Genomic DNA, 27,530 nt, shown 5'->3' on the forward strand with positions numbered 1-27,530 from the left:
GCCCCTCTGTTTCAGCCCCTCTGTTTCAGCCCCTCTGTTTCTCGCCCTCTGTTTCTTTCCCTCTGTTTCTCGCCCTCTGTTTCAGCCCCTCTGTTTCAGTCCCTCTGTTTCAGCCCCTCTGTTTCAGCCCCTCTGTGTCAGCCCCTCTGTTTCTCGCCCTCTGTTTCATCCCCTCTGTTTCAGCCCCTCTGTTTCTCCCCCTCAGTTTCAGCCCCTCTGTTTCAGCCCCTCTGTTTCAGCCACTCTGTTGCAGCCCCTCTGTTTCTCGCCCTCTGTTTCTCGCCCTCTGTTTCAGCCCCTCTGTTTCAGCCCCTCTGTTTCAGCCCCTCTGTTTCTCGCCCTCTGTTTCTCGCCATCTGTTTCTCGCCCTCTGTTTCTCGCCCTCTGTTTCTTGCCCTCTGTTTCTCGCTCTCTGTTTCTCGCCCTTTGTTTCTCGCCCTCTGTTTCAGCCCCTCTGTTTCAGCCCCTCTGTTTCAGCCCCTCTGTTTCTCGCCCACTGTTTCAGCTCCTCTGTTTCTCGCCCTCTGTTTCTCGCCCACTGTTTCTCGCCCTCTGTTTCAGCCCCTCTGTTTCAGCCCCTCTGTTTCAGCAACTCTGTTTCAGCCCCTCTGTTTCTCGCCCTCTGTTTCTCGCTCTCTGTTCCAGCCCCTCTGTTTCAGCCCCTCTGATTCAGCCCCTCTGTTTCTCGCCCTCTGTTTCTCGCCCTCTGATTCTCGCCCTCTGTTTCTCGCTCTCTGTTTCTCGCCCTCTGTTTCTCGCCCTCTGTTTCAGCCCCTCTGTTTCAGCCCCTCTGTTTCAGCCCCTCTGTTTCAGCCCCTCTGTTTCAGCCCCTCTGTTTCTCGCCCTCTGTTTCAGACCCTCTGTTTCAGCCCCTCAGTATCAGCCCCTCTCTTTCAGCCCCTCTGTTTCTCGCCCTCTGTTTCTCGCCCTCTGTTTCTCGCCCTCTGTTTCTCGCCCACTGTTTCAGCCCCTCTGTTTCAGCCCCACTGTATCAGCCCATCTGTTTCAGCCCCTCTGTTTCAGCCCCTCTGTTTCAGCCCCTCTGTTTCAGCCCCTCTGTTTCTCGCCCTCTGTTTCTCGCCCACTGTTTCTCGCCCTCTGTTTCATCCCCTCTGTTTCTCGCCCACTGTTTCAGCCCCTCTGTTTCTCGCCATCTGTTTCAGCCCCTCTGTTTCTCGCCCTCTGTTTCAGCCCCTCTGTTTCAGTCCCTCTGTTTCAGCCCCTCTGTTTGTGCCCCTCTGTTTCAGCCCCTCTGTTTCACGCCCTCTGTTTCAGCCCCTCTGTTTCAGCCCCTCTGTTTCTCGCCCTCTGTTTCAGCCCCTCTGTTTCAGCCCCTCTGTTTCTCGCCCTCTGTTTGTCGCCCTCTGTTTCAGCCCCTCTGTTTCAGCCCCTCTGTTTCAGCCCCTCTGTTTCAGCCCCACGTTTTCTCGCCCTCTGCTTCTCGCTCTCTGTTTCTCGCCCTCTGTTTCTCGCCCTCTGTTTCAGTCCCTCTGTTTCAGCCCCTCTGTTTCAGCCCCTCTGTTTCAGCCCCTCTGTTTCTCGCCCTCTGTTTCTTTCCCTCTGTTTCTCGCCTTCTGTTTCAGCCCCTCTGTTTCAGTCCCTCTGTTTCAGCCCCTCTGTTTCTCGCCCTCTGTTTCAGCCCCTCTGTTTCTCGCCCTCTGTTTCAGCCCCTCTGTTTCAGCCCCTCTGTTTCTCGCCCTCAGTTTCAGCCCCTCTGTTTCAGCCCCTCTGTTTCAGCCCCTCTGTTTCAGCCCCTCTGTTTCTCGCCCTCTGTTTCAGCCCCTCTGTTTCAGCCCCTCTGTTTCTCGCCCTCTGTTTGTCGCCCTCTGTTTCAGCCCCTCTGTTTCAGCCCCTCTGTTTCAGCCCCTCTGTTTCAGCCCCACTGTTTCTCGCCCTCTGCTTCTCGCTCTCTGTTTCTCGCCCTCTGTTTCTCGCCCTCTGTTTCAGTCCCTCTGTTTCAGCCCCTCTGTTTCAGCCCCTCTGTTTCAGCCCCTCTGTTTCTCGCCCTCTGTTTCTTTCCCTCTGTTTCTCGCCCTCTGTTTCAGCCCCTCTGTTTCAGTCCCTCTGTTTCAGCCCCTCTGTTTCAGCCCCTCTGTGTCAGCCCCTCTGTTTCTCGCCCTCTCTTTCATACCCTCTGTTTCAGCCCCTCTGTTTCAGCCCCTCTGTTTCAGCCCCTCTGTTTCTCGCCCTCTGTTTCTCGCCCTCTGTTTCTTGCCCTCTGTTTCTCGCCCTCTGTTTCAGCCCCTCTGTTTCAGTCCCTCTGTTTCAGCCCCTCTGTTTCAGCCCCTCTGTGTCAGCCCCTCTGTTTCTCGCCCTCAGTTTCAGCCCCTCTGTTTCAGCCCCTCTGTTTCAGCCACTCTGTTTCAGCCCCTCTGTTTCTCGCCCTCTGTTTCTCGCCCTCTGTTCCAGCCCCTCTGTTTCAGCCCCTCTGTTTCAGCCCCTCTGTTTCTCGCCCTCTGTTTCTCGCCCTCTGTTTCTCGCCCTCTGTTTCTCGCTCTCTGTTTCTCGCCCTCTGTTTCTCGCCCTCTGTTTCAGCCCCTCTGTTTCAGCCCCTCTGTTTCAGCCCCTCTGTTTCTCGCCCTCTGATTCAGACCCTCTGTTTCAGCCCCTCAGAATCAGCCCCTCTCTTTCAGCCCCTCTGTTTCTCGCCCTCTGTTTCTCGCCCTCTGTTTCTGGCCCTCTGTTTCTCGCCCACTGTTTCAGCCCCTCTGTTTCAGCCCCACTGTATCAGCCCATCTATTTCAGCCCCTCTGTTTCAGCCCCTCTGTTTCAGCCCCTCTGTTTCAGACCCTACGTTTCTCGCCCTCTGTTTCTCGCCCTCTGTTTCTCGCCCTCTGTTTCATCCCCTCTGTTTCTCGCCCACTGTTTCAGCCCCTCTGTTTCTCGCCATCTGTTTCAGCCCCTCTGTTTCAGCCCCTCTGTTTCTCGACCTCTGTTTCAGCCCCTCTGTTTCAGCCCCTCTGTTTCAGCCCCTCTGATTCAGCCCCTCTGTTTCTCGCCCTCTGTTTCTCGCCCTCTGTTTCAGCCCCTCTGTTTCAGCCCCTCTGTTTCAGCCCCTCTGTTTCTCGCCCTCTGTTTCTCGCCCTCTGTTTCTCGCCCTCTGTTTCTCGATCTCTGTTTCTCGCCCTCTGTTTCTCGCCCTCTGTTTCAGCCCCTCTGTTTCTGCCCATCTGTTTCAGCCCCTCTGTTTCAGCCCCTCTGTTTCAGCCCCTCTGTTTCTCGCCCTCTGTTTCTCGCCCTCTGTTTCAGACGCTCTGTTTCTCGCTCTCTGTTTCTCGCCCTCTGTTTCTCGCCCTCTGTTTCAGCCCCTCTGTTTCAGCGCCTCTGTTTCAGCCGCTCTGTTTCTCGCCCTTTGTTTCTCGCCCACTGTTTCTCGCCCTCTGTTTCAGCCCCTCTGTTTCAGCCCCTCTGTTTCAGCCCCTCTGTTTCAGCCCCTCTGTTTCTCGCCCTCTGTTTCTCGCCCTCTGTTTCTTGCCCTCTGTTTCTCGCTCTCTGTTTCTCGCCCTCTGTTTCTCGCCCTCTGTTTCAGCCCCTCTGTTTCAGCCCCTCTGTTTCAGCCCCTCTGTTTCTCGCCCACTGTTTCAGCTCCTCTGTTTCTCGCCCTCTGTTTCTCGCCCACTGTTTCTCGCCCTCTGTTTCAGCCCCTCTGTTTCAGCCCCTCTGTTTCAGCCACTCTGTTTCAGCCCCTCTGTTTCTCGCCCTCTGTTTCTCGCCCTCTGTTCCAGCCCCTCTGTTTCAGCCCCTCTGTTTCAGCCCCTCTGTTTCTCGCCCTCTGTTTCTCGCCCTCTGATTCTCGCCCTCTGTTTCTCGCTCTCTGTTTCTCGCCCTCTGTTTCTCGCACTCTGTTTCAGCCCCTCTGTTTCAGCCCCTCTGTTTCAGCCCCTCTGTTTCAGCCCCTCTGTTTCTCGCCCTCTGTTTCAGACCCTCTGTTTCAGCCCCTCAGTATCAGCCCCTCTCTTTCAGCCCCTCTGTTTCTCGCCCTCTGTTTCTCGCCCTCTGTTTCTCGCCCTCTGTTTCTCGCCCACTGTTTCAGCCCCTCTGTTTCAGCCCCAATGTATCAGCCCATCTGTTTCAGCCCCTCTGTTTCAGCCCCTCTGTTTCAGCCGCTCTGTTTCAGCCCCTCTGTTTCTCGCCCTCTGTTTCTCGCCCACTGTTTCTCGCCCACTGTTTCATCCCCTCTGTTTCTCGCCCACTGTTTCAGCCCCTCTGTTTCTCGCCATCTGTTTCAGCCCCTCTGTTTCTCGCCCTCTGTTTCAGCCCCTCTGTTTCAGCCCCTCTGTTTCAGCCACTCTGTTTCAGCCCCTCTGTTTCTCGCCCTCTGTTTCTCGCCCTCTGTTCCAGCCCCTCTGTTTCAGCCCCTCTGTTTCAGCCCCTCTGTTTCTCGCCCTCTGTTTCTCGCCCTCTGTTTCTCGCCCTCTGTTTCTCGCTCTCTGTTTCTCGCCCTCTGTTTCTCGCCCTCTGTTTCAGCCCCTCTGTTTCAGCCCCTCTGTTTCAGCCCCTCTGTTTCTCGCCCTCTGTTTCAGACCCTCTGTTTCAGCCCCTCAGTATCAGCCGCTCTCTTTCAGCCCCTCTGTTTCTCGCCCTCTGTTTCTCGCCCTCTGTTTCTGGCCCTCTGTTTCTCGCCCACTGTTTCAGCCCCTCTGTTTCAGCCCCACTGTATCAGCCCATCTATTTCAGCCCCTCTGTTTCAGCCCCTCTGTTTCAGCCCCTCTGTTTCAGACCCTACGTTTCTCGCCCTCTGTTTCTCGCCCTCTGTTTCTCGCCCTCTGTTTCATCCCCTCTGTTTCTCGCCCACTGTTTCAGCCCCTCTGTTTCTCGCCATCTGTTTCAGCCCCTCTGTTTCAGCCCCTCTGTTTCTCGACCTCTGTTTCAGCCCCTCTGTTTCAGCCCCTCTGTTTCAGCCCCTCTGATTCAGCCCCTCTGTTTCTCGCCCTCTGTTTCTCGCCCTCTGTTTCAGCCCCTCTGTTTCAGCCCCTCTGTTTCAGCCCCTCTGTTTCTCGCCCTCTGTTTCTCGCCCTCTGTTTCTCGCCCTCTGTTTCTCGATCTCTGTTTCTCGCCCTCTGTTTCTCGCCCTCTGTTTCAGCCCCTCTGTTTCAGCCCATCTGTTTCAGCCCCTCTGTTTCAGCCCCTCTGTTTCAGCCCCTCTGTTTCTCGCCCTCTGTTTCTCGCCCTCTGTTTCAGACGCTCTGTTTCTCGCTCTCTGTTTCTCGCCCTCTGTTTCTCGCCCTCTGTTTCAGCCCCTCTGTTTCAGCGCCTCTGTTTCAGCCGCTCTGTTTCTCGCCCTTTGTTTCTCGCCCACTGTTTCTCGCCCTCTGTTTCAGCCCCTCTGTTTCAGCCCCTCTGTTTCAGCCCCTCTGTTTCAGCCCCTCTGTTTCTCGCCCTCTGTTTCACGCCCTCTGTTTCTTGCCCTCTGTTTCTCGCTCTCTGTTTCTCGCCCTCTGTTTCTCGCCCTCTGTTTCAGCCCCTCTGTTTCAGCCCCTCTGTTTCAGCCCCTCTGTTTCTCGCCCACTGTTTCAGCTCCTCTGTTTCTCGCCCTCTGTTTCTCGCCCACTGTTTCTCGCCCTCTGTTTCAGCCCCTCTGTTTCAGCCCCTCTGTTTCAGCCACTCTGTTTCAGCCCCTCTGTTTCTCGCCCTCTGTTTCTCGCCCTCTCTTCCAGCCCCTCTGTTTCAGCCCCTCTGTTTCAGCCCCTCTGTTTCTCGCCCTCTGTTTCTCGCCCTCTGATTCTCGCCCTCTGTTTCTCGCTCTCTGTTTCTCGCCCTCTGTTTCTCGCCCTCTGTTTCAGCCCCTCTGTTTCAGCCCCTCTGTTTCAGCCCCTCTGTTTCAGCCCCTCTGTTTCTCGCCCTCTGTTTCAGACCCTCTGTTTCAGCCCCTCAGTATCAGCCCCTCTCTTTCAGCCCCTCTGTTTCTCGCCCTCTGTTTCTCGCCCTCTGTTTCTCGCCCTCTGTTTCTCGCCCACTGTTTCAGCCCCTCTGTTTCAGCCCCAATGTATCAGCCCATCTGTTTCAGCCCCTCTGTTTCAGCCCCTCTGTTTCAGCCGCTCTGTTTCAGCCCCTCTGTTTCTCGCCCTCTGTTTCTCGCCCACTGTTTCTCGCCCTCTGTTTCATCCCCTCTGTTTCTCGCCCACTGTTTCAGCCCCTCTGTTTCTCGCCATCTGTTTCAGCCCCTCTGTTTCTCGCCCTCTGTTTCAGCCCCTCTGTTTCAGTCCCTCTGTTTCAGCCCCTCTGTTTGTGCCCCTCTGTTTCAGCCCCTCTGTTTCACGCCCTCTGTTTCAGCCCCTCTGTTAGAGCCCCTCTGTTTCTCGCCCTCTGTTTCAGCCCCTCTGTTTCAGCCCCTCTGTTTCTCGCCCTCTGTTTGTCGCCCTCTGTTTCAGCCCCTCTGTTTCAGCCCCTCTGTATCAGCCCCTCTGTTTCAGCCCCACGGTTTCTCGCCCTCTGCTTCTCGCTCTCTGTTTCACGCCCTCTGTTTCTCGCCCTCTGTTTCAGTCCCTCTGTTTCAGCCCCTCTGTTTCAGCCCCTCTGTTTCAGCCCCTCTGTTTCACGCCCTCTGTTTCTTTCCCTCTGTTTCTCGCCCTCTGTTTCAGCCCCTCTGTTTCAGTCCCTCTGTTTCAGCCCCTCTGTTTCTCGCCCTCTGTTTCAGCCCCTCTGTTTCTCGCCCTCTGTTTCAGCCCCTCTGTTTCAGCCCCTCTGTTTCTCGCCCTCAGTTTCAGCCCCTCTGTTTCAGCCCCTCTGTTTCAGCCCCTCTGTTTCAGCCCCTCTGTTTCTCGCCCTCTGTTTCAGCCCCTCTGTTTCAGCCCCTCTGTTTCTCGCCCTCTGTTTGTCGCCCTCTGTTTCAGCCCCTCTGTTTCAGCCCCTCTGTTTCAGCCCCTCTGTTTCAGCCCCACTGTTTCTCGCTCTCTGCTTCTCGCTCTCTGTTTCTCGCCCTCTGTTTCTTGCCCTCTGTTTCAGTCCCTCTGTTTCAGCCCCTCTGTTTCAGCCCCTCTGTTTCAGCCCCTCTGTTTCTCGCCCTCTGTTTCTTTCCCTCTGTTTCTCGCCCTCTGTTTCAGCCCCTCTGTTTCAGTCCCTCTGTTTCAGCCCCTCTGTTTCAGCCCCTCTGTGTCAGCCCCTCTGTTTCTCGCCCTCTGTTTCATCCCCTCTGTTTCAGCCCCTCTGTTTCTCCCCCTCAGTTTCAGCCCCTCTGTTTCAGCCCCTCTGTTTCAGCCACTCTGTTTCAGCCCCTCTGTTTCTCGCCCTCTGTTTCTCGCCCTCTGTTTCAGCCCCTCTGTTTCAGCCCCTCTGTTTCAGCCCCTCTGTTTCTCGCCCTCTGTTTCTCGCCCTCTGTTTCTCGCCCTCTGTTTCTCGCTCTCTGTTTCTCGCCCTCTGTTTCTCGCCCTCTGTTTCAGCCCCTCTGTTTCAGCCCCTCTGTTTCAGCCCCTCTGTTTCAGCCCCTCTGTTTCAGCCCCTCTGTTTCTCGCCCTCTGTTTCAGACCCTCTGTTTCAGCCCCTCAGTATCAGCCCCTCTCTTTCAGCCCCTCTGTTTCTCGCCCTATGTTTCTCGCCCTCTGTTTCTGGCCCTCTGTTTCTCGCCCACTGTTTCAGCCCCTCTGTTTCAGCCCCACTGTATCAGCCCAGCTATTTCAGCCCCTCTGTTTCAGCCCCTCTGTTTCAGCCCCTCTGTTTCAGCCCCTCTGTTTCTCCCCTCTGTTTCTCGCCCTCTGTTTCAGCCCCTCTGTTTCAGCCCCTCTGTTTCAGCCCCTCTGTTTCAGCCCCACTGTTTCTCGCTCTCTGCTTCTCGCTCTCTGTTTCTCGCCCTCTGTTTCTCGCCCTCTGTTTCAGTCCCTCTGTTTCAGCCCCTCTGTTTCAGCCCCACTGTATCAGCCCCTCTGTTTCTCGCCCTCTGTTTCAGCTCCTCTGTTTCTCGCCCTCTGTTTCTCGCCCACTGTTTCTCGCCCTCTGTTTCAGCCCCTCTGTTTCAGCCCCTCTGTTTCAGCCACTCTGTTTCAGCCCCTCTGTTTCTCGCCCTCTGTTTCTCGCCCTCTGTTTCAGCCCCTCTGTTTCAGCCCCTCTGTTTCAGCCCCTCTGTTTCAGCCCCTCTGTTTCTCGCCCTCAGTTTCAGCCCCTCTGTTTCAGCCCCTCTGTTTCAGCCCCTCTGTTTCAGCCCCTCTGTTTCTCGCCCTCTGTTTCAGCCCCTCTGTTTCAGCCCCTCTGCTTCTCGCCCTCTGTTTGTCGCCCTCTGTTTCAGCCCCTCTGTTTCAGCCCCTCTGTTTCAGCCCCTCTGTTTCAGCCCCACTGTTTCTCGCTCTCTGCTTCTCGCTCTCTGTTTCTCGCCCTCTGTTTCTCGCCCTCTGTTTCAGTCCCTCTGTTTCAGCCCCTCTGTTTCAGCCCCACTGTATCAGCCCAGCTATTTCAGCCCCTCTGTTTCAGCCCCTCTGTTTCAGCCCCTCTGTTTCAGCCCCTCTGTTTCTCGCCCTCTGTTTCTCGCCCTCTGTTTCTCGCCCTCTGTTTCATCCCCTCTGTTTCTCGCCCACTGTTTCAGCCCCTCTGTTTCTCGCCATCTGTTTCAGCCCCTCTGTTTCAGCCCCTCTGTTTCTCGACCTCTGTTTCAGCCCCTCTGTTTCAGCCCCTCTGTTTCAGCCCCTCTGTTTCAGCCCCTCTGTTTCTCGCCCTCTGTTTCTCGCCCTCTGTTTCATCCCCTCTGTTTCTCGCCCACTGTTTCAGCCCCTCTGTTTCTCGCCATCTGTTTCAGCCCCTCTGTTTCAGCCCCTCTGTTTCTCGACCTCTGTTTCAGCACCTCTGTTTCAGCCCCTCTGTTTCAGCCCCTCTGTTTCAGCCCCTCTGTTTCTCGCCCTCTGTTTCTCGCCCTCTGTTTCAGGCCCTCTGCTTCAGCCCCTCTGTTTCAGCCCCTCTGTTTCTCGCCCTCTGTTTCTCGCCCTCTGTTTCTCGCCCTCTGTTTCTCGATCTCTGTTTCTCGCCCTCTGTTTCTCGCCCTCTGTTTCAGCCCCTCTGTTTCAGCCCCTCTGTTTCAGCCCCTCTGTTTCAGCCCCTCTGTTTCTCGCCCTCTGTTTCTCGCCCTCTGTTTCAGACGCTCTGTTTCTCGCTCTCTGTTTCTCGCCCTCTGTTTCTCGCCCTCTGTTTCAGCCCCTCTGTTTCAGCCCCTCTGTTTCAGCCCCTCTGTTTCTCGCCCTCTGTTTGTCGCCCACTGTTTCTCGCCCTCTGTTTCAGCCCCTCTGTTTCAGCCCCTCTGTTTCAGCCCCTCTGTTTCAGCCCCTCTGTTTCTCGCCCTCTGTTTCTCGCCCTCTGTTTCTTGCCCTCTGTTTCTCGCTCTCTGTTTCTCGCCCTCTGTTTCTCGCCCTCTGTTTCAGCCCCTCTGTTTCAGCCCCTCTGTTTCAGCCCCTCTGTTTCTCGCCCTCTGTTTCAGCTCCTCTGTTTCTCGCCCTCTGTTTCTCGCCCACTGTTTCTCGCCCTCTGTTTCAGCCCCTCTGTTTCAGCCCCTCTGTTTCAGCCACTCTGTTTCAACCCCTCTGTTTCTCGCCCTCTGTTTCTCGCCCTCTGTTTCAGCCCCTCTGTTTCAGCCCCACTGTTTCAGCCCCTCTGTTTCAGCCCCTCTGTTTCTCGCCCTCAGTTTCAGCCCCTCTGTTTCAGCCCCTCTGTTTCAGCCCCTCTGTTTCAGCCCCTCTGTTTCTCGCCCTCTGTTTCAGCCCCTCTGTTTCAGCCCCTCTGTTTCTCGCCCTCTGTTTGTCGCCCTCTGTTTCAGCCCCTCTGTTTCAGCCCCTCTGTTTCAGCCCCTCTGTTTCAGCCCCACTGTTTCTCGCTCTCTGCTTCTCGCTCTCTGTTTCTCGCCCTCTGTTTCTCGCCCTCTGTTTCAGTCCCTCTGTTTCAGCCCCTCTGTTTCAGCCCCTCTGTTTCAGCCCCTCTGTTTCTCGCCCTCTGTTTCTTTCCCTCTGTTTCTCGCCCTCTGTTTCAGCCCCTCTGTTTCAGTCCCTCTGTTTCAGCCCCTCTGTTTCAGCCCCTCTGTGTCAGCCCCTCTGTTTCTCGCCCTCTGTTTCATCCCCTCTGTTTCAGCCCCTCTGTTTCTCCCCCTCAGTTTCAGCCCCTCTGTTTCAGCCCCTCTGTTTCAGCCACTCTGTTTCAGCCCCTCTGTTTCTCGCCCTCTGTTTCTCGCCCTCTGTTTCAGCCCCTCTGTTTCAGCCCCTCTGTTTCAGCCCCTCTGTTTCTCGCCCTCTGTTTCTCGCCCTCTGTTTCTCGCCCTCTGTTTCTCGCTCTCTGTTTCTCGCCCTCTGTTTCTCGCCCTCTGTTTCAGCCCCTCTGTTTCAGCCCCTCTGTTTCAGCCCCTCTGTTTCAGCCCCTCTGTTTCAGCCCCTCTGTTTCTCGCCCTCTGTTTCAGACCCTCTGTTTCAGCCCCTCAGTATCAGCCCCTCTCTTTCAGCCCCTCTGTTTCTCGCCCTCTGTTTCTCGCCCTCTGTTTCTGGCCCTCTGTTTCTCGCCCACTGTTTCAGCCCCTCTGTTTCAGCCCCTCTGTTTCAGCCCCTCTGTTTCAGCCCCTCTGTTTCTCCCCTCTGTTTCTCGCCCTCTGTTTCTCGCCCTCTGTTTCATCCCCTCTGTTTCTCGCCCACTGTTTCAGCCCCTCTGTTTCTCGCCATCTGTTTCAGCCCCTCTGTTTCAGCCCCTCTGTTTCTCGACCTCTGTTTCAGCCCCTCTGTTTCAGCCCCTCTGTTTCAGCCCCTCTGTTTCAGCCCCTCTGTTTCTCGCCCTCTGTTTCTCGCCCTCTGTTTCATCCCCTCTGTTTCTCGCCCACTGTTTCAGCCCCTCTGTTTCTCGCCATCTGTTTCAGCCCCTCTGTTTCAGCCCCTCTGTTTCTCGACCTCTGTTTCAGCCCCTCTGTTTCAGCCCCTCTGTTTCAGCCCCTCTGTTTCTCCCCTCTGTTTCTCGCCCTCTGTTTCAGCCCCTCTGTTTCAGCCCCTCTGTTTCAGCCCCTCTGTTTCAGCCCCACTGTTTCTCGCTCTCTGCTTCTCGCTCTCTGTTTCTCGCCCTCTGTTTCTCGCCCTCTGTTTCAGTCCCTCTGTTTCAGCCCCTCTGTTTCAGGCCCACTGTATCAGCCCCTCTGTTTCTCGCCCTCTGTTTCAGCTCCTCTGTTTCTCGCCCTCTGTTTCTCGCCCTCTGTTTCTCGCCCTCTGTTTCAGCCCCTCTGTTTCAGCCCCTCTGTTTCAGCCCCTCTGTTTCAGCCCCTCTGTTTCTCGCCCTCAGTTTCAGCCCCTCTGTTTCAGCCCCTCTGTTTCAGCCCCTCTGTTTCAGCCCCTCTGTTTCTCGCCCTCTGTTTCAGCCCCTCTGTTTCAGCCCCTCTGTTTCTCGCCCTCTGTTTGTCGCCCTCTGTTTCAGCCCCTCTGTTTCAGCCCCTCTGTTTCAGCCCCACTGTTTCTCGCTCTCTGCTTCTCGCTCTCTGTTTCTCGCCCTCTGTTTCTCGCCCTCTGTTTCAGTCCCTCTGTTTCAGCCCCTCTGTTTCAGCCCCACTGTATCAGCCCAGCTATTTCAGCCCCTCTGTTTCAGCCCCTCTGTTTCAGCCCCTCTGTTTCAGCCCCTCTGTTTCTCGCCCTCTGTTTCTCGCCCTCTGTTTCTCGCCCTCTGTTTCATCCCCTCTGTTTCTCGCCCACTGTTTCAGCCCCTCTGTTTCTCGCCATCTGTTTCAGCCCCTCTGTTTCAGCCCCTCTGTTTCTCGACCTCTGTTTCAGCCCCTCTGTTTCAGCCCCTCTGTTTCAGCCCCTCTGTTTCAGCCCCTCTGTTTCTCGCCCTCTGTTTCTCGCCCTCTGTTTCATCCCCTCTGTTTCTCGCCCACTGTTTCAGCCCCTCTGTTTCTCGCCATCTGTTTCAGCCCCTCTGTTTCAGCCCCTCTGTTTCTCGACCTCTGTTTCAGCCCCTCTGTTTCAGCCCCTCTGTTTCAGCCCCTCTGTTTCAGCCCCTCTGTTTCTCGCCCTCTGTTTCTCGCCCTCTGTTTCAGGCCCTCTGCTTCAGCCCCTCTGTTTCAGCCCCTCTGTTTCTCGCCCTCTGTTTCTCGCCCTCTGTTTCTCGCCCTCTGTTTCTCGATCTCTGTTTCTCGCCCTCTGTTTCTCGCCCTCTGTTTCAGCCCCTCTGTTTCAGCCCCTCTGTTTCAGCCCCTCTGTTTCAGCCCCTCTGTTTCTCGCCCTCTGTTTCTCGCCCTCTGTTTCAGACGCTCTGTTTCTCGCTCTCTGTTTCTCGCCCTCTGTTTCTCGCCCTCTGTTTCAGCCCCTCTGTTTCAGCCCCTCTGTTTCAGCCCCTCTGTTTCTCGCCCTCTGTTTGTCGCCCACTGTTTCTCGCCCTCTGTTTCAGCCCCTCTGTTTCAGCCCCTCTGTTTCAGCCCCTCTGTTTCAGCCCCTCTGTTTCTCGCCCTCTGTTTCTCGCCCTCTGTTTCTTGCCCTCTGTTTCTCGCTCTCTGTTTCTCGCCCTCTGTTTCTCGCCCTCTGTTTCAGCCCCTCTGTTTCAGCCCCTCTGTTTCAGCCCCTCTGTTTCTCGCCCTCTGTTTCAGCTCCTCTGTTTCTCGCCCTCTGTTTCTCGCCCACTGTTTCTCGCCCTCTGTTTCAGCCCCTCTGTTTCAGCCCCTCTGTTTCAGCCACTCTGTTTCAGCCCCTCTGTTTCTCGCCCTCTGTTTCTCGCCCTCTGTTTCAGCCCCTCTGTTTCAGCCCCTCTGTTTCAGCCCCTCTGTTTCAGCCCCTCTGTTTCTCGCCCTCAGTTTCAGCCCCTCTGTTTCAGCCCCTCTGTTTCAGCCCCTCTGTTTCAGCCCCTCTGTTTCTCGCCCTCTGTTTCAGCCCCTCTGTTTCAGCCCCTCTGTTTCTCGCCCTCTGTTTGTCGCCCTCTGTTTCAGCCCCTCTGTTTCAGCCCCTCTGTTTCAGCCCCTCTGTTTCAGCCCCACTGTTTCTCGCTCTCTGCTTCTCGCTCTCTGTTTCTCGTCCTCTGTTTCTCGCCCTCTGTTTCAGTCCCTCTGTTTCAGCCCCTCTGTTTCAGCCCCTCTGTTTCAGCCCCTCTGTTTCTCGCCCTCTGTTTCTTTCCCTCTGTTTCTCGCCCTCTGTTTCAGCCCCTCTGTTTCAGTCCCTCTGTTTCAGCCCCTCTGTTTCAGCCCCTCTGTGTCAGCCCCTCTGTTTCTCGCCCTCTGTTTCATCCCCTCTGTTTCAGCCCCTCTGTTTCTCCCCCTCAGTTTCAGCCCCTCTGTTTCAGCCCCTCTGTTTCAGCCACTCTGTTTCAGCCCCTCTGTTTCTCGCCCTCTGTTTCTCGCCCTCTGTTTCAGCCCCTCTGTTTCAGCCCCTCTGTTTCAGCCCCTCTGTTTCTCGCCCTCTGTTTCTCGCCCTCTGTTTCTCGCCCTCTGTTTCTCGCTCTCTGTTTCTCGCCCTCTGTTTCTCGCCCTCTGTTTCAGCCCCTCTGTTTCAGCCCCTCTGTTTCAGCCCCTCTGTTTCAGCCCCTCTGTTTCAGCCCCTCTGTTTCTCGCCCTCTGTTTCAGACCCTCTGTTTCAGCCCCTCAGTATCAGCCCCTCTCTTTCAGCCCCTCTGTTTCTCGCCCTCTGTTTCTCGCCCTCTGTTTCTGGCCCTCTGTTTCTCGCCCACTGTTTCAGCCCCTCTGTTTCAGCCCCACTGTATCAGCCCAGCTATTTCAGCCCCTCTGTTTCAGCCCCTCTGTTTCAGCCCCTCTGTTTCAGCCCCTCTGTTTCTCGCCCTCTGTTTCTCGCCCTCTGTTTCTCGCCCTCTGTTTCATCCCCTCTGTTTCTCGCCCACTGTTTCAGCCCCTCTGTTTCTCGCCATCTGTTTCAGCCCCTCTGTTTCAGCCCCTCTGTTTCTCGACCTCTGTTTCAGCCCCTCTGTTTCAGCCCCTCTGTTTCAGCCCCTCTGTTTCAGCCCCTCTGTTTCTCGCCCTCTGTTTCTCGCCCTCTGTTTCATCCCCTCTGTTTCTCGCCCACTGTTTCAGCCCCTCTGTTTCTCGCCATCTGTTTCAGCCCCTCTGTTTCAGCCCCTCTGTTTCTCGACCTCTGTTTCAGCCCCTCTGTTTCAGCCCCTCTGTTTCAGCCCCTCTGTTTCAGCCCCTCTGTTTCTCGCCCTCTGTTTCTCGCCCTCTGTTTCAGCCCCTCTGCTTCAGCCCCTCTGTTTCAGCCCCTCTGTTTCTCGCCCTCTGTTTCTCGCCCTCTGTTTCTCGCCCTCTGTTTCTCGATCTCTGTTTCTCGCCCTCTGTTTCTCGCCCTCTGTTTCAGCCCCTCTGTTTCAGCCCCTCTGTTTCAGCCCCTCTGTTTCAGCCCCTCTGTTTCTCGCCCTCTGTTTCTCGCCCTCTGTTTCAGACGCTCTGTTTCTCGCTCTCTGTTTCTCGCCCTCTGTTTCTCGCCCTCTGTTTCAGCCCCTCTGTTTCAGCCCCTCTGTTTCAGCCCCTCTGTTTCTCGCCCTCTGTTTGTCGCCCACTGTTTCTCGCCCTCTGTTTCAGCCCCTCTGTTTCAGCCCCTCTGTTTCAGCCCCTCTGTTTCAGCCCCTCTGTTTCTCGCCCTCTGTTTCTCGCCCTCTGTTTCTTGCCCTCTGTTTCTCGCTCTCTGTTTCTCGCCCTCTGTTTCTCGCCCTCTGTTTCAGCCCCTCTGTTTCAGCCCCTCTGTTTCAGCCCCTCTGTTTCTCGCCCTCTGTTTCAGCTCCTCTGTTTCTCGCCCTCTGTTTCTCGCCCACTGTTTCTCGCCCTCTGTTTCAGCCCCTCTGTTTCAGCCCCTCTGTTTCAGCCACTCTGTTTCAGCCCCTCTGTTTCTCGCCCTCTGTTTCTCGCCCTCTGTTTCAGCCCCTCTGTTTCAGCCCCTCTGTTTCAGCCCCTCTGTTTCTCGCCCTCTGTTTCTCGCCCTCTGTTTCCCGCTCTCTGTTTCTCGCCCTCTGTTTCTCGCCCTCTGTTTCAGCCCCTCTGTTTCAGCCCCTCTGTTTCAGCCCCTCTGTTTCAGCCCCTCTGTTTCTCGCCCTCTGTTTCAGACCCTCTGTTTCAGCCCCTCAGTATCAGCCCCTCTCTTTCAGCCCCTCTGTTTCTCGCCCTCTGTTTCTCGCCCTCTGTTTCTCGCCCTCTGTTTCTCGCCCACTGTTTCAGCCACTCTGTTTCAGCCCCACTGTATCAGCCCATCTGTTTCAGCCCCTCTGTTTCAGCCCCTCTGTTTCAGCCCTTCTGTTTCAGCCCCTCTGTTTCTCGCCCTCTGTTTCTCGCCCTCTGTTTCTCGCCATCTGTTTCATCCCCTCTGTTTCTCGCCCACTGTTTCAGCCCCTCTGTTTCTCGCCATCTGTTTCAGCCCCTCTGTTTCAGCCCCTCTGTTTCTCGACCTCTGTTTCAGCCCCTCTGTTTCAGCCCCTCTGTTTCTCGCCCTCTGTTTCAGCCCCTCTGTTTCAGCCCCTCTGTATCAGCCCCTCTGTTTCAGCCCCTCTGTTTCTCTCCCTCTTTTTGTCGCCCTCTGTTTCAGCCCCTCTCTTTCAGCCCCTCTGTTTCAGCCCCTCTGTTTCAGCCCCACTGTTTCTCGCCCTCTGCTTCTCGCTCTCTGTTTCTCGCCCTCTGTTTCTCGCCCTCTGTTTCAGTCCCTCTGTTTCAGCCCCTCTGTTTCAGCCCCTCTGTTTCAGCCCCTCTGTTTCTCGCCCTCTGTTTCTTTCCCTCTGTTTCTCGCCCTCTGTTTCAGCCCCTCTGTTTCTCGCCCTCTGTTTCAGCACCTCTGTTTCAGTCCCTCTGTTTCAGCCCCTCTGTTTCAGCCCCTCTGTGTCAGCCCCTCTGTTTCTCGCCCTCTGTTTCAGCCCCTCTGTTTCAGCCCCTCTGTTTCTCGCCCTCAGTTTCAGCCCCTCTGTTTCAGCCCCTCTGTTTCAGCCCCTCTGTTTCAGCCCCTCTGTTTCTCGCCCTCTGTTTCAGCCCCTCTGTTTCAGCCCCTCTGTTTCTCGCCCTCTGTTTGTCGCCCTCTGTTTCAGCCCCTCTGTTTCAGCCCCTCTGTTTCAGCCCCTCTGTTTCAGCCCCACTGTTTCTCGCCCTCTGCTTCTCGCTCTCTGTTTCTCGCCCTCTGTTTCTCGCCCTCTGTTTCAGTCCCTCTGTTTCAGCCCCTCTGTTTCAGCCCCTCTGTTTCAGCCCCTCTGTTTCTCGCCCTCTGTTTCTTTCCCTCTGTTTCTCGCCCTCTGTTTCAGCCCCTCTGTTTCAGTCCCTCTGTTTCAGCCCCTCTGTTTCAGCCCCTCTGTGTCAGCCCCTCTGTTTCTCGCCCTCTGTTTCAGCCCCTCTGTTTCAGCCCCTCTGTTTCTCCCCCTCAGTTTCAGCCCCTCTGTTTCAGCCCCTCTGTTTCAGCCACTCTGTTTCAGCCCCTCTGTTTCTCGCCCTCTGTTTCTCGCCCTCTGTTTCAGCCCCTCTGTTTCAGCCCCTCTGTTTCAGCCCCTCTGTTTCTCGCCCTCTGTTTCTCGCCCTCTGTTTCTCGCCCTCTGTTTCTCGCTCTCTGTTTCTCGCCCTCTGTTTCTCGCCCTCTGTTTCAGCCCCTCTGTTTCAGCCCCTCTGTTTCAGCCCCTCTGTTTCAGCCCCTCTGTTTCAGCCCCTCTGTTTCTCGCCCTCTGTTTCAGACCCTCTGTTTCAGCCCCTCAGTATCAGCCCCTCTCTTTCAGCCCCTCTGTTTCTCGCCCTCTGTTTCTCGCCCTCTGTTTCTGGCCCTCTGTTTCTCGCCCACTGTTTCAGCCCCTCTGTTTCAGCCCCACTGTATCAGCCCAGCTATTTCAGCCCCTCTGTTTCAGCCCCTCTGTTTCAGCCCCTCTGTTTCAGCCCCTCTGTTTCTCGCCCTCTGTTTCTCGCCCTCTGTTTCTCGCCCTCTGTTTCATCCCCTCTGTTTCTCGCCCACTGTTTCAGCCCCTCTGTTTCTCGCCATCTGTTTCAGCCCCTCTGTTTCAGCCCCTCTGTTTCTCGACCTCTGTTTCAGCCCCTCTGTTTCAGCCCCTCTGTTTCAGCCCCTCTGTTTCAGCCCCTCTGTTTCTCGCCCTCTGTTTCTCGCCCTCTGTTTCATCCCCTCTGTTTCTCGCCCACTGTTTCAGCCCCTCTGTTTCTCGCCATCTGTTTCAGCCCCTCTGTTTCAGCCCCTCTGTTTCTCGACCTCTGTTTCAGCCCCTCTGTTTCAGCCCCTCTGTTTCAGCCCCTCTGTTTCAGCCCCTCTGTTTCTCGCCCTCTGTTTCTCGCCCTCTGTTTCAGGCCCTCTGCTTCAGCCCCTCTGTTTCAGCCCCTCTGTTTCTCGCCCTCTGTTTCTCGCCCTCTGTTTCTCGCCCTCTGTTTCTCGATCTCTGTTTCTCGCCCTCTGTTTCTCGCCCTCTGTTTCAGCCCCTCTGTTTCTCGCCCTCTGTTTCTCGCCCTCTGTTTCAGACGCTCTGTTTCTCGCTCTCTGTTTCTCGCCCTCTGTTTCTCGCCCTCTGTTTCAGCCCCTCTGTTTCAGCCCCTCTGTTTCAGCCCCTCTGTTTCTCGCCCTCTGTTTGTCGCCCACTGTTTCTCGCCCTCTGTTTCAGCCCCTCTGTTTCAGCCCCTCTGTTTCAGCCCCTCTGTTTCAGCCCCTCTGTTTCTCGCCCTCTGTTTCTCGCCCTCTGTTTCTTGCCCTCTGTTTCTCGCTCTCTGTTTCTCGCCCTCTGTTTCTCGCCCTCTGTTTCAGCCCCTCTGTTTCAGCCCCTCTGTTTCAGCCCCTCTGTTTCTCGCCCTCTGTTTCAGCTCCTCTGTTTCTCGCCCTCTGTTTCTCGCCCACTGTTTCTCGCCCTCTGTTTCAGCCCCTCTGTTTCAGCCCCTCTGTTTCAGCCACTCTGTTTCAGCCCCTCTGTTTCTAGCCCTCTGTTTCTCGCCCTCTGTTTCAGCCCCTCTGTTTCAGCCCCTCTGTTTCAGCCCCTCTGTTTCTCGCCCTCTGTTTCTCGCCCTCTGTTTCTCGCCCTCTGTTTCTCGCTCTCTGTTTCTCGCCCTCTGTTTCTCGCCCTCTGTTTCAGCCCCTCTGTTTCAGCCCCTCTGTTTCAGCCCCTCTGTTTCAGCCCCTCTGTTTCTCGCCTTCTGTTTCAGACCCTCTGTTTCAGCCCCTCAGTATCAGCCCCTCTCTTTCAGCCCCTCTGTTTCTCGCCCTCTGTTTCTCGCCCTCTGTTTCTCGCCCTCTGTTTCTCGCCCACTGTTTCAGCCCCTCTGTTTCAGCCCCACTGTATCAGCCCATCTGTTTCAGCCCCTCTGTTTCAGCCCCTCTGTTTCAGCCCCTCTGTTTCAGCCCCTCTGTTTCTCGCCCTCTGTTTCTCGCCCTCTGTTTCTCGCCCTCTGTTTCATCCCCTCTGTTTCTCGCCCACTGTTTCAGCCCCTCTGTTTCTCGCCATCTGTTTCAGCCCCTCTGTTTCAGCCCCTCTGTTTCTCGACCTCTGTTTCAGCCCCTCTGTTTCAGCCCCTCTGTTTCTCGCCCTCTGTTTCTGCCCCTCTGTTTCAGCCCCTCTGTATCAGCCCCACTGTTTCAGCCCCTCTGTTTCTCTCCGTCTTTTTGTCGCCCTCTGTTTCAGCCCCTCTGTTTCAGCCCCTCTGTTTCAGCCCCTCTGTTTCAGCCCCACTGTTTCTCGCCCTCTGCTTCTCGCTCTCTGTTTCTCGCCCTCTGTTTCGCGCCCTCTGTTTCAGTCCCTCTGTTTCAGCCCCTCTGTTTCAGCCCCTCTGTTTCAGCCCCTCTGTTTCAGTCCCTCTGTTTCAGCCCCTCTGTTTCAGTCCCTCTGTTTCAGCCCCTCTGTTTCAGCCCCTCTGTGTCAGCCCCTCTGTTTCTCGCCCTCTGTTTCAGCCCCTCTGTTTCAGCCCCTCTGTTTCTCGCCCTCAGTTTCAGCCCCTCTGTTTCAGACCCTCTGTTTCAGCCCCTCTGTTTCAGCCCCTCTGTTTCTCGCCCTCTGTTTCAGCCCCTCTGTTTCAGCCCCTCTGTTTCTCGCCCTCTGTTTGTCGCCCTCTGTTTCAGCCCCTCTGTTTCAGCCCCTCTGTTTCAGCCCCTCTGTTTCAGCCCCACTGTTTCTCGCCCTCTGCTTCTCGCTCTCTGTTTCTCGCCCTCTGTTTCTCGCCCTCTGTTTCAGTCCCTCTGTTTCAGCCCCTCTGTTTCAGCCCCTCTGTTTCTCGCCCTCTGTTTCTTTCCCTCTGTTTCTCGCCCTCTGTTTCAGCCCCACTGTTTCAGTCCCTCTGTTTCAGCCCCTCTGTTTCAGCCCCTCTGTGTCAGCCCCTCTGTTTCTCGCCCTCTGTTTCAGCCCCTCTGTTTCAGCCCCTCTGTTTCTCCCCCTCAGTTTCAGCCCCTCTGTTTCAGCCCCTCTGTTTCAGCCACTCTGTTTCAGCCCCTCTGTTTCTCGCCCTCTGTTTCTCGCCCTCTGTTTCAGCCCCTCTGTTTCAGCCCCTCTGTTTCAGCCCCTCTGTGTCTCGCCCTCTGTTTCTCGCCCTCTGTTTCTCGCCCTCTGTTTCTCGCTCTCTGTTTCTCGCCCTCTGTTTCTCGCCCTCTGTTTCAGCCCCTCTGTTTCAGCCCCTCTGTTTCAGCCCCTCTGTTTCAGCCCCTCTGTTTCAGCCCCTCTGTTTCTCGCCCTCTGTTTCAGACCCTCTGTTTCAGCCCCTCAGTATCAGCCCCTCTCTTTCAGCCCCTCTGTTTCTCGCCCTCTGTTTCTCGCCCTCTGTTTCTGGCCCTCTGTTTCTCGCCCACTGTTTCAGCCCCTCTGTTTCAGCCCCACTGTATCAGCCCAGCTATTTCAGCCCCTCTGTTTCAGCCCGTCTGTTTCAGCCCCTCTGTTTCAGCCCCTCTGTTTCTCGCCCTCTGTTTCTCGCCCTCTGTTTCTCGCCCTCTGTTTCATCCCCTCTGTTTCTCGCCCACTGTTTCAGCCCCTCTGTTTCTCGCCATCTGTTTCAGCCCCTCTGTTTCAGCCCCTCTGTTTCTCGACCTCTGTTTCAGCCCCTCTGTTTCAGCCACTCTGTTTCAGCCCCTCTGTTTCAGCCCCTCTGTTTCTCGCCCTCTGTTTCTCGCCCTCTGTTTCATCCCCTCTGTTTCTCGCCCACTGTTTCAGCCCCTCTGTTTCTCGCCATCTGTTTCAGCCCCTCTGTTTCAGCCCCTCTGTTTCTCGACCTCTGTTTCAGCCCCTCTGTTTCAGCCCCTCTGTTTCAGCCCCTCTGTTTCAGCCCCTCTGTTTCTCGCCCTCTGTTTCTCGCCCTCTGTTTCAGCCCCTCTGCTTCAGCCCCTCTGTTTCAGCCCCTCTGTTTCTCGCCCTCTGTTTCTCGCCCTCTGTTTCTCGCCCTCTGTTTCTCGATCTCTGTTTCTCGCCCTCTGTTTCTCGCCCTCTGTTTCAGCCCCTCTGTTTCAGCCCCTCTGTTTCAGCCCCTCTGTTTCAGCCCCACTGTTTCTCGCCCTCTGTTTCTCGCCCTCTGTTTCAGACGCTCTGTTTCTCGCTCTCTGTTTCTCGCCCTCTGTTTCTCGCCCTCTGTTTCAGCCCCTCTGTTTCAGCCCCTCTGTTTCAGCCCCTCTGTTTCTCGCCCTCTGTTTGTCGCCCACTGTTTCTCGCCCTCTGTTTCAGCCCCTCTGTTTCAGCCCCTCTGTTTCAGCCCCTCTGTTTCAGCCCCTCTGTTTATCGCCCTCTGTTTCTCGCCCTCTGTTTCTTGCCCTCTGTTTCTCGCTCTCTGTTTCTCGCCCTCTGTTTCTCGCCCTCTGTTTCAGCCCCTCTGTTTCAGCCCCTCTGTTTCAGCCCCTCTGTTTCTCGCCCTCTGTTTCAGCTCCTCTGTTTCTCGCCCTCTGTTTCTCGCCCACTGTTTCTCGCCCTCTGTTTCAGCCCCTCTGTTTCAGCCCCTCTGTTTCAGCCACTCTGTTTCAGCCCCTCTGTTTCTCGCCCTCTGTTTCTCGCCCTCTGTTTCAGCCCCTCTGTTTCAGCCCCTCTGTTTCAGCCCCTCTGTTTCTCGCCCTCTGTTTCTCGTCCTCTGTTTCTCGCCCTCTGTTTCTCGCTCTCTGTTTCTCGCCCTCTGTTTCTCGCCCTCTGTTTCAGCCCCTCTGTTTCAGCCCCTCTGTTTCAGCCCCTCTGTTTCAGCCCCTCTGTTTCTCGCCTTCTGTTTCAGACCCTCTGTTTCAGCCCCTCAGTATCAGCCCCTCTCTTTCAGCCCCTCTGTTTCTCGCCCTCTGTTTCTCGCCCTCTGTTTCTCGCCCTCTGTTTCTCGCCCACTGTTTCAGCCCCTCTGTTTCAGCCCCACTGTATCAGCCCATCTGTTTCAGCCCCTCTGTTTCAGCCCCTCTGTTTCAGCCCCTCTGTTTCAGCCCCTCTGTTTCTCGCCCTCTGTTTCTCGCCCTCTGTTTCTCGCCCTCTGTTTCATCCCCTCTGTTTCTCGCCCACTGTTTCAGCCCCTCTGTTTCTCGCCATCTGTTTCAGCCCCTCTGTTTCAGCCCCTCTGTTTCTCGACCTCTGTTTCAGCCCCTCTGTTTCAGCCCCTCTGTTTCTCGCCCTCTGTTTCAGCCCCTCTGTTTCAGCCCCTCTGTATCAGCCCCTCTGTTTCAGCCCCTCTGTTTCTCTCCCTCTTTTTGTCGCCCTCTGTTTCAGCCCCTCTGTTTCAGCCCCTCTGTTTCAGCCCCTCTGTTTCAGCCCCACTGTTTCTCGCCCTCTGCTTCTCGCTCTCTGTTTCTCGCCCTCTGTTTCTCGCCCTCTGTTTCAGTCCCTCTGTTTCAGCCCCTCTGTTTCAGCCCCTCTGTTTCAGCCCCTCTGTTTCTCGCCCTCTGTTTCTTTCCCTCTGTTTCTCGCCCTCTGTTTCAGCCCCTCTGTTTCAATCCCTCTGTTTCAGCCCCTCTGTTTCAGTCCCTCTGTTTCAGCCCCTCTGTTTCAGCCCCTCTGTGTCAGCCCCTCTGTTTCTCGCCCTCTGTTTCAGCCCCTCTTTTTCAGCCCCTCTGTTTCTCGCCCTCAGTTTCAGCCCCTCTGTTTCAGCCCCTCTGTTTCAGCCCCTCTGTTTCAGCCCCTCTGTTTCTCGCCCTCTGTTTCAGCCCCTCTGTTTCAGCCCCTCTGTTTCTCGCCCTCTGTTTGTCGCCCTCTGTTTCAGCCCCTCTGTTTCAGCCCCTCTGTTTCAGCCCCTCTGTTTCAGCCCCACTGTTTCTCGCCCTCTGCTTCTCGCTCTCTGTTTCTCGCCCTCTGTTTCTCGCCCTCTGTTTCAGTCCCTCTGTTTCAGCCCCTCTGTTTCAGCCCCTCTGTTTCAGCCCCTCTGTTTCTCGCCCTCTGTTTCTTTCCCTCTGTTTCTCGCCCTCTGTTTCAGCCCCTCTGTTTCAGTCCCTCTGTTTCAGCCCCTCTGTTTCAGCCCCTCTGTGTCAGCCCCTCTGTTTCTCGCCCTCTGTTTCAGCCCCTCTGTTTCAGCCCCTCTGTTTCTCCCCCTCAGTTTCAGCCCCTCTGTTTCAGCCCCTCTGTTTCAGCCACTCTGTTTCAGCCCCTCTGTTTCTCGCCCTCTGTTTCTCGCCCTCTGTTTCAGCCCCTCTGTTTCAGCCCCTCTGTTTCAGCCCCTCTGTTTCTCGCCCTCTGTTTCTCGCCCTCTGTTTCTCGCTCTCTGTTTCTCGCCCTCTGTTTCTCGCCCTCTGTTTCAGCCCCTCTGTTTCAGCCCCTCTGTTTCAGCCCCTCTGTTTCAGCCCCTCTGTTTCAGCCCCTCTGTTTCTCGCCCTCTGTTTCAGACCCTCTGTTTCAGCCCCTCAGTATCAGCCCCTCTCTTTCAGCCCCTCTGTTTCTCGCCCTCTGTTTCTCGCCCTCTGTTTCTGGCCATCTGTTTCTCGCCCACTGTTTCAGCCCCTCTGTTTCAGCCCCACTGTATCAGCCCAGCTATTTCAGCCCCTCTGTTTCAGCCCCTCTGTTTCAGCCCCTCTGTTTCAGCCCCTCTGTTTCTCGCCCTCTGTTTCTCGCCCTCTGTTTCTCGCCCTCTGTTTCATCCCCTCTGTTTCTCGCCCACTGTTTCAGCCCCTCTGTTTCTCGCCATCTGTTTCAGCCCCTCTGTTTCAGCCCCTCTGTTTCTCGACCTCTGTTTCAGCCCCTCTGTTTCAGCCCCTCTGTTTCAGCCCCTCTGTTTCAGCCCCTCTGTTTCTCGCCCTCTGTTTCTCGCCCTCTGTTTCATCCCCTCTGTTTCTCGCCCACTGTTTCAGCCCCTCTGTTTCTCGCCATCTGTTTCAGCCCCTCTGTTTCAGCCCCTCTGTTTCTCGACCTCTGTTTCAGCACCTCTGTTTCAGCCCCTCTGTTTCAGCCCCTCTGTTTCAGCCCCTCTGTTTCTCGCCCTCTGTTTCTCGCCCTCTGTTTCAGCCCCTCTGCTTCAGCCCCTCTGTTTCAGCCCCTCTGTTTCTCGCCCTCTGTTTCTCGCCCTCTGTTTCTCGCCCTCTGTTTCTCGATCTCTGTTTCTCGCCCTCTGTTTCTCGCCCTCTGTTTCAGCCCCTCTGTTTCAGCCCCTCTGTTTCAGCCCCTCTGTTTCAGCCCCTCTGTTTCTCGCCCTCTGTTTCTCGCCCTCTGTTTCAGACGCTCTGTTTCTCGCTCTCTGTTTCTCGCCCTCTGTTTCTCGCCCTCTGTTTCAGCCCCTCTGTTTCAGCCCCTCTGTTTCAGCCCCTCTGTTTCTCGCCCTCTGTTTGTCGCCCACTGTTTCTCGCCCTCTGTTTCAGCCCCTCTGTTTCAGCCCCTCTGTTTCAGCCCCTCTGTTTCAGCCCCTCTGTTTCTCGCCCTCTGTTTCTCGCCCTCTGTTTCTTGCCCTCTGTTTCTCGCTCTCTGTTTCTCGCCCTCTGTTTCTCGCCCTCTGTTTCAGCCCCTCTGTTTCAGCCCCTCTGTTTCAGCCCCTCTGTTTCTCGCCCTCTGTTTCAGCTCCTCTGTTTCTCGCCCTCTGTTTCTCGCCCACTGTTTCTCGCCCTCTGTTTCAGCCCCTCTGTTTCAGCCCCTCTGTTTCAGCCACTCTGTTTCAGCCCCTCTGTTTCTCGCCCTCTGTTTCTCGCCCTCTGTTTCAGCCCCTCTGTTTCAGCCCCTCTGTTTCAGCCCCTCTGTTTCTCGCCCTCTGTTTCTCGCCCTCTGTTTCTCGCCCTCTGTTTCTCGCTCTCTGTTTCTCGCCCTCTGATTCTCGCCCTCTGTTTCAGCCCCTCTGTTTCAGCCCCTCTGTTTCAGCCCCTCTGTTTCAGCCCCTATGTTTCTCGCCCTCTGTTTCAGACCCTCTGTTTCAGCCCCTCAGTATCAGACCCTCTCTTTCAGCCCCTCTGTTTCTCGCCCTCTGTTTCTCGCCCTCTGTTTCTCGCCCTCTGTTTCTCGCCCACTGTTTCAGCCCCTCTGTTTCAGCCCCACTGTATCAGCCCATCTGTTTCAGCCCCTCTGTTTCAGCCCCTCTGTTTCAGCCCCTCTGTTTCAGCCCCTCTGTTTCTCGCCCTCTGTTTCTCGCCCTCTGTTTCTCGCCCTCTGTTTCATCCCCTCTGTTTCTCGCACACTGTTTCAGCCCCTCTGTTTCTCGCCATCTGTTTCAGCCCCTCTGTTTCAGCCCCTCTGTTTCTCGACCTCTGTTTCAGCCCCTCTGTTTCAGACCCACTGTTTCTCGCCCTCTGTTTCAGCCCCTCTGTTTCAGCCCCTCTGTATCAGCCCCTCTGTTTCAGCCCCTCTGTTTCTCTCCCTCTTTTTGTCGCCCTCTGTTTCAGCCCCTCTGTTTCAGCCCCTCTGTTTCAGCCCCTCTGTTTCAGCCCCACTGTTTCTCGCCCTCTGCTTCTCGCTCTCTGTTTCTCGCCCTCTGTTTCTCGCCCTCTGTTTCAGTCCCTCTGTTTCAGCCACTCTGTTTCAGCCCCTCTGTTTCAGCCCCTCTGTTTCTCGCCCTCTGTTTCTTTCCCTCTGTTTCTCGCCCTCTGTTTCAGCCCCTCTGTTTCAGTCCCTCTGTTTCAGCCCCTCTGTTTCACCCCCTCTGTGTCAGCCCCTCTGTTTCTCGCCCTCTGTTTCAGCCCCTCTGTTTCAGCCCCTCTGTTTCTCGCCCTCAGTTTCAGCCCCTCTGTTTCAGCCCCTCTGTTTCAGACCCTCTGTTTCAGCCCCTCTGTTTCTCGCCCTCTGTTTCAGCCCCTCTGTTTCAGCCCCTCTGTTTCTCGCCCTCTGTTTGTCGCCCTCTGTTTCAGCCCCTCTGTTACAGCCCCTCTGTTTCAGCCCCTCTGTTTCAGCCCCACTGTTTCTCGCCCTCTGCTTCTCGCTCTCTGTTTCTCGCCCTCTGTTTCTCGCCCTCTGTTTCAGTCCCTCTGTTTCAGCCCCTCTGTTTCAGCCCCTCTATTTCAGCCCCTCTGTTTCTCGCCCTCTGTTTCTTTCCCTCTGTTTCTCGCCCTCTGTTTCAGCCCCACTGTTTCAGTCCCTCTGTTTCAGCCCCTCTGTTTCAGCCCCTCTGTGTCAGCCCCTCTGTTTCTCGCCCTCTGTTTCAGCCCCTCTGTTTCAGCCCCTCTGTTTCTCCCCCTCAGTTTCAGCCCCTCTGTTTCAGCCCCTCTGTTTCAGCCACTCTGTTTCAGCCCCTCTGTTTCTCGCCCTCTGTTTCTCGCCCTCTGTTTCAGCCCCTCTGTTTCAGCCCCTCTGTTTCAGCCCCTCTGTTTCTCGCCCTCTGTTTCTCGCCCTCTGTTTCTCGCCCTCTGTTTCTCGCTCTCTGTTTCTCGCCCTCTGTTTCTCGCCCTCTGTTTCAGCCCCTCTGTTTCAGCCCCTCTGTTTCAGCCCCTCTGTTTCAGCCCCTCTGTTTCAGCCCCTCTGTTTCTCGCCCTCTGTTTCAGACCCTCTGTTTCAGCCCCTCAGTATCAGCCCCTCTCTTTCAGCCCCTCTGTTTCTCGCCCTCTGTTTCTCGCCCTCTCTTTCTGGCCCTCTGTTTCTCGCCCACTGTTTCAGCCCCTCTGTTTCAGCCCAGCTATTTCAGCCCCTCTGTTTCAGCCCCTCTGTTTCAGCCCCTCTGTTTCAGCCCCTCTGTTTCAGCCCCTCTGTTTCTCGCCCTCTGTTTCTCGCCCTCTGTTTCTCGCCCTCTGTTTCTTCCCCTCTGTTTCTCGCCCACTGTTTCAGCCCCTCTGTTTCTCGCCATCTGTTTCAGCCCCTCTGTTTCAGCCCCTCTGTTTCTCGACCTCTGTTTCAGCCCCTCTGTTTCAGCCCCTCTGTTTCAGCCCCTCTGTTTCAGCCCCTCTGTTTCTCGCCCTCTGTTTCTCGCCCTCTGTTTCATCCCCTCTGTTTCTCGCCCACTGTTTCAGCCCCTCTGTTTCTCGCCATCTGTTTCATCCCCTCTGTTTCAGCCCCTCTGTTTCTCGACCTCTGTTTCAGCCCCTCTGTTTCAACCCCTCTGTTTCAGCCCCTCTGTTTCAGCCCCTCTGTTTCTCGCCCTCTGTTTCTCGCCCTCTGTTTCAGCCCCTCTGCTTCAGCCCCTCTGTTTCAGCCCCTCTGTTTCTCGCCCTCTGTTTCTCGCCCTCTGTTTCTCGCCCTCTGTTTCTCGATCTCTGTTTCTCGCCCTCTGTTTCTCGCCCTCTGTTTCAGCCCCTCTGTTTCAGCCCCTCTGTTTCAGCCCCTCTGTTTCAGCCCCTCTGTTTCTCCCCCTCTGTTTCTCGCCCTCTGTTTCAGACGCTCTGTTTCTCGCTCTCTGTTTCTCGCCCTCTGTTTCTCGCCCTCTGTTTCAGCCCCTCTGTTTCAGCCCCTCTGTTTCAGCCCCTCTGTTTCTCGCCCTATGTTTGTCGCCCACTGTTTCTCGCCCTCTGTTTCAGCCCCTCTGTTTCAGCCCCTCTGTTTCAGCCCCTCTGTTTCAGCCCCTCTGTTTCTCGCCCTCTGTTTCTCGCCCTCTGTTTCTTGCCCTCTGTTTCTCGCTCTCTGTTTCTCGCCCTCTGTTTCTCTCCCTCTGTTTCAGCCCCTCTGTTTCAGCCCCTCTGTTTCAGCCCCTCTGTTTCACGCCCTCTGTTTCAGCTCCTCTGTTTCTCGCCCTCTGTTTCTCGCCCACTGTTTCTCGCCCTCTGTTTCAGCCCCTCTGTTTCAGCCCCTCTGTTTCAGCCACTCTGTTTCAGCCCCTCTGTTTCAGCCCCTCTGTTTCTCGACCTCTGTTTCAGCCCCTCTGTTTCAGCCCCTCTGTTTCAGCCCCTCTGTTTCAGCCCCTCTGTTTCTCGCCCTCTGTTTCTCGCCCTCTGTTTCAGCCCCTCTGCTTCAGCCCCTCTGTTTCAGCCCCTCTGTTTCTCGCCCTCTGTTTCTCGCCCTCTGTTTCTCGCCCTCTGTTTCTCGATCTCTGTTTCTCGCCCTCTGTTTCTCGCCCTCTGTTTCAGCCCCTCTGTTTCAGCCCCTCTGTTTCAGCCCCTCTGTTTCAGCCCCTCTGTTTCTCGCCCTCTGTTTCTCGCCCTCTGTTTCAGACGCTCTGTTTCTCGCTCTCTGTTTCTCGCCCTCTGTTTCTCGCCCTCTGTTTCAGCCCCTCTGTTTCAGCCCCTCTGTTTCAGCCCCTCTGTTTCTCGCCCTCTGTTTGTCGCCCACTGTTTCTCGCCCTCTGTTTCAGCCCCTCTGTTTCAGCCCCTCTGTTTCAGCCCCTCTGTTTCAGCCCCTCTGTTTCTCGCCCTCTGTTTCTCGCCCTCTGTTTCTTGCCCTCTGTTTCTCGCTCTCTG

Source organism: Stegostoma tigrinum, unplaced genomic scaffold (assembly GCF_030684315.1).
Source record: "Stegostoma tigrinum isolate sSteTig4 unplaced genomic scaffold, sSteTig4.hap1 scaffold_48, whole genome shotgun sequence".
NCBI lineage: Eukaryota > Metazoa > Chordata > Chondrichthyes > Orectolobiformes > Stegostomatidae > Stegostoma > Stegostoma tigrinum.